Source organism: Crotalus tigris, unplaced genomic scaffold, assembly GCF_016545835.1.
Source record: "Crotalus tigris isolate CLP2741 ecotype Arizona unplaced genomic scaffold, ASM1654583v1 scf7180000021080.61671, whole genome shotgun sequence".
Classification (NCBI taxonomy): domain Eukaryota; kingdom Metazoa; phylum Chordata; class Lepidosauria; order Squamata; family Viperidae; genus Crotalus; species Crotalus tigris.
Genome location: NW_024098345.1, coordinates 9,631 through 16,023, shown reverse-complemented (window position 1 = coordinate 16,023; position 6,393 = coordinate 9,631). Strand labels below are relative to the sequence as shown.

The following is a 6,393-nucleotide window of genomic DNA, read 5'->3' as shown; positions in this document are numbered from 1 at the left end:
TCACATTCGTCATCTTCAGGCTGGTGTTTTTAGCTTCTTGCTTTGAGCAGCAATGTGTGGTTTTAGCTGTTTCTTCCTTTTAACTGCCAGTGAGGGTATGAACTGATTGGGTGGGAGCTTGGCTGTGTTCTGATTGGGTGGAGGTGTGTTCTGAATGGTTAGGGGCTTGGCTGTGCTCTGATTGGCTGGGGGAGTGTTCTGTTTGGTTGTGCTCAGGTTAGTCTGAGTTGCAGAGGGGTTTAAGATTTTGGGGTTAGGGAGTCGTTTGTCAATAAGGGCGGGTTTCCAAATGGCTGGTAGGCGGGAGGTATCATCTCGCTTGTTCATGCTGTGTGGGCGTTTTTCTATCTCGATGGCTTCTCTGATTATTCTGTTATTAAAATGTTCACTTTTGGCAATGGTTCTGGTATTTTTAAAGTCAATTTCATGTCCTGTGGCTTTAAGGTGTTGGACCAGGGAAGATGTTGGTTCCTCTTTTTTGACTGAGTTCTTATGTTCTTCAATGCGTGCACTTATTCTTCTGTTGGTTTGTCCGATGTATGTGGTGGGACAAGTGGTGCATGGGATTTCGTATACTCCTTGATTTTCTAATTCAATTTTATCTTTGGGGTTTCTAAGGATGGTGGATATTTTTCTGTTTGTGCAGAATGCTGTTTTGATGTTGTGTTTATGAGGATCTTACTGATTCTGTCTGTGGTGCCTTTTATGTATGGGAGGAGGGCTTTGCCGTTTTCTTGTTCTTTGTCTTGGATTTTAGTGGGGGTTTCTTTTTGGATTAGGTTTGTAATCTTATTTCTATGGAATCCATTGGATGTTAGTACATTGGTGAGAGTGTGTAGTTCGGGTTTTAGGTGTTGTTCGTCAGCTAAGCGTTTTGTTCTGGAGATGAGTGTCTTGGCTACAGAGTTGATCTGTGCTGGGTGGTGGTGTGAGAGAGCGTGCAGATAGCGGTTTGTGTGTGTTTTCTTCTGGTAGATGGTGTGTCCTAGGGAGCCATTGGATTTCTTGTAGACTAAGACATCCAGGAAGGGAAGTTGGTTGTTAGCTATATAAAGAAATGGTACAGTTCTTAAAAAGAGAGGAGAGAGAAAACCTTTTCCATCTTTTTTTCCTTTTTAATATCCATATAGAAGTAAATAGTCTTTCAGTGTTTGTAAAATGCCTTTCTTCCCAAAAAAATAGCACAAGCCGCCTTTCCAAGCCAGGGAAATAATTCCAGAGACTCTTACAGGTACACAAACAAAAAAATCAGAAAAGAGAGAAAAAACAAGAAAAAATTCTCACCCGGATTCACCACAGGGGCACTCTTAGCTTAGATGTTGTCTGACTTATGGTCTGAAGCGGCAGGGCGATCGGCCATTTTACTGGCTGATCTTCTTCTCCGTCGGCCCTCGGAGATTCATCCGGACAGCTGGAGGAGCCGCTGCTCCTCTGTAGCCGGACAGCAGCCTCCTCGGTGGAAGTCACACCCTCCAGGGCAATTTTGGACTTGTATAAGAGTCCACCGATGGAGGGAAACCTAGCCGACGCGGAGAGACGTCTCCCCGTGCGATTAGTGATGCCGTAAACCGGAACCGGAAGTCATCCTAAGCATTATTTTGCTAGCATGTAAAATTAAGGGCATTGTACAGTTAAGGATACTTGCATACTCTGTTAAGTCTCACTGTTTTGGTATTAGAATGTATATTGACCTCTTCTAATCAACTGGCTACTTTATCATTCTCCAGATTTACTGGTATAACTTGATTAGAACTTTGATTGATTCTTCATCTGTTGCTTACTGTATTTCAGTAGTTATTGCATCAGTTCCTGTATCCTCCCAACTGGATAATGACCAGTGCTAATCTAACATTATCTTCCAGTACTAGAGGTTCTTGTAAGTAAGGAATATTTTTTGGACGTGACTAATTGTATTGTGTTTCAGTATACTCCTGACTGTCTGTTCCTTCCATCTTCCATTGATTTCCTGTCCATGGGCATTCTTCAGTATACCTATTTGAGACTGGAGCCTCCTTCTGAGCTCAGAAATCTTTTGAAAACCTTTCCTTGTTTACCATGCCTTTTTCCATATTAAGTATCTTTACGGATGTTGTAATATTGTTTCTTTTCTCCTTGAACAGAAATTCTTTGTTAAATTCCTTTCTAAGATTTTTTTTCTTTGTTCATGATCTGTTCGAATACCTGGCCATGTCTTTAATAATATTGAATTTGAGCTTCCCCATCTCCTTTTAGCAATCATACAGTCAATTTGATTTCTATATATCCCACCTGGTGATGTCCATGCATGGAAGCATCATTTTATTGTTTGAAGACAATATTACCTACAAAGAAATCATTGAAGTGGCAGAAATTGATAAGTCCTGGTTTCTTTTGGTTTCCTAAACCATATAATTCTTCTTTCATGTTTCCAAATTTGGCATTCCAGTCTCCAATCTTAAGCAGCACATCATCTTTGCATATTCCATCCATTTCAAATTGAATTTGCTAATAGAAGTTAACAACCTTCTCTTCTGCATCTGTGATTAGAGCATAAACTTGAATTATCATCATATTAAAGGCCATGAAGTCTAATCAATGTTATTCATGCAGTGATAGCATTGTAGCCATGTACTGTTCTTGCTACACCTTTCCTAACTATAAAAGCAACATTTATTCTTTGTTTTTCATTTTCCCAAATAATAAATGGAGTGATATTCTGACTGAAAGTGTCCCATCCCAGTTCACCTGAATTCACTGATGCTTAAGATGTCAATTTGTAGTCATTTCATTTCATTTTTGAGTGTGTTGAGCTTTCTTATGTTCATCTTACATTAGACATTTTTACTATAATTCTACTATAATTTTACTAGAATTCTATCTTTGAAACTTCTGATGGTCTTTTTCAATATGACAACAACAGCAACTAGATATCCTGAAGGCTTCAATCATAATTAGTATTCCAAAAGTTCCTCAGCTCTTCCTTAACTGCGTATTGAGTGTCATCCAACCTGAAGGCCATCCAACTCTATATCATCAATCACTTTATATTTTACAAAAAGGAGTTCTTTACTATTGCTTTTCCTGCACAGTATGAATTGATGCTTTTACCACTGTCATTAAAGCGATCTTGGCATCTTCCTATATAGTTGCTGCCCAGTATAGATGCCTGTTTATTTTAGCTGGACAGATGGGATGATCTTCACATACTGGGTGACTCTGCTGGGAATATACACTATTGACATATATTCCTGATATTCTTCATTCATCTCTCCCATGAACACACAAACACACACGGAGATATGCCACAATAAGACAGTATAGCAATATTGGGAGGGGCATTAAATAATTTACAAATATTTATTTTTAAAGCGCAAAAAAGTGCTACTTTTAAATATTTACATATTATATTATTGTATTACTTAAAAATTATATCATATTGAATTTATCAATTCTGCTTCAAAATGCCTATTCTTTTTATTGTTCTCAATATTAAAATTTTATTCACATTCTGAAGATCCTTAAGATATTCAAGTTAGAGGAAATAAAAATAAAGTAAATCAAAGTTTTAAATTGGTCTTTTTGGTCTCTGGAGATCTGCTCTCTCTTCCAGAATTTTAATTTAACAGAGAAAAAAATAAAAGGAAAAGCTAAAGCTATTCTTCTGGAGTGCTTTATAATATGCTATCATTATTTAGTTCCGAAAACCATATTCTCTGTCCCAATCTCATGTTTTGTCCATAATAATTCCAGTCACCTCTATCCAGAAATTGTTGCAAAATCTCTGTAGTACCTCATTACTTCTGCCACAGATTTAGTTCAGCCCCCAGTAACTTTTCCAAAATGAAAAAGTGCCATGCAACATTACAACTTCAGTTTATTTTACAGGATGATGTTAAGAGAAAAAAAAAGGTCAGGAAATACAATTGAGAAGAGTCCTTGCAGTACAGCTTATCTCTTTTGTGAAGTTGTTCTCCCATCATTTTTCCATTTTTCTAATGAGACTATAAGAAAAGTAAAATTTTACATGATCGCTCCTGACAGTTCTTGGCAACCAGGAAGACAAAGAATGGAAAGGATCTCTCCCTTCCATCCAAGAGTGAAATTTGGACTTCAGCATAAGGCTCATTTAGACAGCAATTAAAGAACCTCAAGGACTGGGAGGAAATTAAATGATCAATGCAAAGAGGCTTATTTAATGGTGAAATTAAGTAAACTGCTGATACAAATGCCTATTTATCATCTACTGGTTTCTAATTGGTTTCCTGTTCTGCCAGTATGCAGCATTTTCAGAAGGGATTACCTTCCTTTAGTACAACACTTGCAAATGCAATAAATCAAATATATAGCTTTGGATAGAAGCTATACCAGAGCCAAATTATGTGATAGCACTCAAAATTAATGCCTGCTATAATTTTTAGTTTGGAATACAGAATATATCTGGCCTTGTACAGCCACAATGTAGAAAGTAAAAGGTTCTTTTGAAAAACACAGCAAGAGAATTTGTAAAATATCTATTCAAAGTGCCATGCCCATGTCACTGTTAGTGTCATTCAAGTCACCATCTTCTTTGACTTGCAGTTTTCAGTTCCATCAACTTAAAAAAAAAAAAATCCTAGGCTGCATTAACAGAGAGGATGCATGTCATCCTTATGCAGGGGCCATGCTAATCTTCTCTGTATCACTCCAATTTTAGTATATGGACTAGAAGACTTCTAAGATCCCTTCCAACTCTGTTATTCTGTAAGTATTCATTTTATTATTAATATTTACAACTGGGAAAAGAAAAGCAAACACAGATAAAACCAACAGAGCTAGAATTGCTCATCAATAAATGTTTTCCCAAACTTGCAGCTGAGTTACCAGAGATCCATCTGAATATTAAGATATCAATAGATATTAAGATATCTGTTTTTTAAAAATACTTTAGGATTAAAGGAGTACCATACAGTAACCTTCCCTTATCCATTTCTACATTTCTATTTGCTCTTCAGGTCATAAAACTTCATCTATTTTTTTTAATAATAGTGAAAATGCTATTATTGTAAGCCTGATTATGGATTTAGAGTATCCACTGTCATTGAGACAAGATCTGATCCATGACAGGGAGATTGGACAATGCCTATGGGAAGAATATATTCCTTTCTGGATGTTTTCTTACACAGAAAATAGGAAATTGGAAGGTAAAATGAGGTCTATACAGTACTTTATTTGCCAGCTTTTCCTAGCAAAAGCTTTTTGCTGTACTTGTCCCTATTTTGAACAGACCCAGTCAATCTCGAGCCTATTCATATAGCAGCAATATATTATTAATCCTATTCAGGCATAATTCAGCAGAAAGGGCAACAAATTAGCTATGGAATTGCACAACTTTATGCACTGGAAGAAACTCATACAGTACTGAGCATTTTCTGTATAGTCTGTTATGTGTTAACAAACTTCTGAATCATACAGAATCATACTTCTATAAATCAAGAATTCTCTCTGCTGTGGAAGTTTTGTTCAACATTTGATGGGACTAGAAGAAACCACCTAACCTTGAGGACATGTCTAAAAGTTACCTGTGATTCCTTTTCAGCTGAATATCCCTTTAGACATAATAGAGAGGGGTACTTACCCTTCCCATTCAAGGAAATCAGCATACTACCATAAACCCATCTTATTCTCCTCACTGGATTCCAATTACAAACATCTGTAATAGAAAGTTTATTTTGTTCTGGGAACCTCTTTATGTAATATAGAGAACAGTGCAATCATCAAGAACTTCCTCTGTTTTAAGACCATTATTCTCTACACTTGAAAGATAATGCAAATGGGACTATGTTGATGTACCCATCCATAAGTATAAGAGTCTTATGCTTGAACAAGTCTGACCAATAATATCTGCAAATAACAAAAGGCAAAATTAATATTACAGTGTCATCCTACAAGCACAGATCTTTTTGTGTTTATGTGATCTATTGCATGCACATACATGGCAGAACAGATGTCCCACTATTGCACGGGTGTCAAATTCACTGCATCATGTGACATGTCATGATGTATCGTGACTTTTTTTGCATTGCTGGAGCTGGGGTTGGTGCAGCCTCCACATAATGCAACCGGCCCATGGGCCAGCAGTTTGACACCCCTGCACTATTGTGATGTTGTTTTGTTGCTCTAACAAAGGTTTCAGATTTTGTGTCTGCCTTAGTAAAAAAAAAAAAAAGATAACTTTACTGAAATTATTTTGTCTTCTATAAAATTATTTTACTGCAAATTATTTGCTGTAAAACGTCTGCTCGTAATAAACAATAGGTATCTGGTATGTGGTTTTTAGAACGCAAATATGTGCCTTGCAACATATGAGTCATGAGTGTCACACCCCCATGTACAACCTCTGAAAGCAGGCACATCTTTTCCCTCTGTAGCTGCTAC

At 36.9% G+C, this 6,393-nt stretch overlaps 1 non-coding gene across 1 annotated transcript; it reads right to left on the bottom strand.

Moving 5' to 3' along the window:
- Window positions 1-4,582: 4,582 nt before the first annotated feature.
- On the bottom strand, window positions 4,583-4,692 carry LOC120320014. The gene has a single exon (XR_005559865.1). It is a non-coding gene; the product is annotated as a U6 spliceosomal RNA (small nuclear RNA).
- Between the last annotated feature and the right edge of the window lie 1,701 nt (window positions 4,693-6,393).